We start from the raw sequence: 1,685 nt of genomic DNA, 5'->3' as shown, positions 1-1,685 counted from the left end.
TACAGAATATGACTTGATCCCTGTCAGGATGGCAGCTACTCCTTCTATTTTGCAAGAGATCTGATACAGTCAAGTGGCCACCAAGTGGCTGGTTCATTTCCTTAGAGCGTGGTCCTGTATCATGGTTCCTTGTTAGTTGGTGCTGCTGATAGATTGGATTTTTAGCAACAGCAATAGCTAGATCAGCTCTTGGACCATATGTAGCCTCCACTCCAACTACCATGGCTACTCTGTTAATGAACTCATTATGTCAACACTCAGGCACTAATGACGTCTATTGGCTGAGTCAGGGAAATTGCACTTGCTAGTGTTCTGACAGCACTTTGCCCCAAAACGTAATATTCCATGTTAAGACTTCCTTGTTGCAAAAAGAGCAAGATGAACTTTCCTCCATGTGGGTGTAAGGTTAGGCCCTACAGGACATGTTGACATTTTCTCAATTTGTAAAATCATTATAAGTTGTACATTATTATTTGAAGTGATCTTACTACCATAAATAAAGTTTTAAAGATATTCATACAACTGTATCTTTATACATAAAGATTATTTTGACATAAGTCCCTTAAGATGTCATTGCTGGGTCAATGCCATATCAAATTCTAAAGTTTCCCACATAATTCATTAGATCACTGTCCTAAATAATACTAATGACTCGCTTTTACCCATCAATATTTAAGGTACTGATTCCCCAAGCTTAGGTCAACATTAGATTTAATGATAATAACAATTTTTCCTAGATTGGTATATAAAAGCCTATTAAATCTTCTATTTCATTTTTTATTATTAACAATACATAAAATGCTCTTCCTATTCTCATTACCCATAGATATTTCTTATTCTAAAAAGGTTTCTCTTTATACCCTCCATGTCTTTGTAGAGGTCATCTCTCCTAAGTTAAAACTCTGTCACCTCATTCCAAGTTAAGATAATCATTCAAGTTCATTTAAAGTTAGTTTCAAAATATAAATTTCTATATGCAACTTATTATAATATTTTTCATTTAATAATTCCATTAATGTCAAAATCAAATCATATATTTGATAAAAATTCAGCTTCATTTCCTATAATTCCTTTCCAACTCAATAATATTGGCCTTGTCATGCACAATGAATAACTCTTGCCGAGTTTCCTGGCCAACTAAAAGGTAATAAATCTCTTCTTATTATTAAAATACTTGTACTATACTAGACTATTATATGCAGCTTAAGGCTAATGATACTCTAACTTATATCAATCTTTTCTTCAATTTTAATCAATAAGAAGGGGGAAAAACAGGACCATACTTGCCCATGATAAATCTCACAAAAATATTTTAAACAATTTCTTTATATTGTGATACTAAGATCTTACTGCTGGAGTACATCCTGGTACAATATGTTAAATCAGATTGCAAAGGGGAGAATCTAAACCTGTCATCATGAAAACCACTGAAAAACCTGACATGGGAATGTAAAATCCAACCCCAATGTTACAGCCATGCAGGATTCATGAGCTGTCAGGTGAGGAAATCTATGGAAAGACTTCCCTGAACTCAATGCCCCAGGCCCCCTTTAATGTACCTTACAATGTGGACTGGAGAATCCAACCCAATATTTATTAATGATACTCATATGATGGATGATCTTATACATACTCACATTACACCTCCATGTGACTGGATTTCAGCATACTAGCTACAGTAGGAA

Source organism: Marmota monax, unplaced genomic scaffold (genome assembly GCF_021218885.2).
Source record: "Marmota monax isolate L192 unplaced genomic scaffold, Marmota_monax_Labrador192_F-V1.1 WCK01_AAM20220418_F8-fsc00020, whole genome shotgun sequence".
Classification (NCBI taxonomy): Eukaryota; Metazoa; Chordata; class Mammalia; order Rodentia; family Sciuridae; genus Marmota; species Marmota monax.
Note: the sequence above shows the minus strand (reverse complement) of the source record.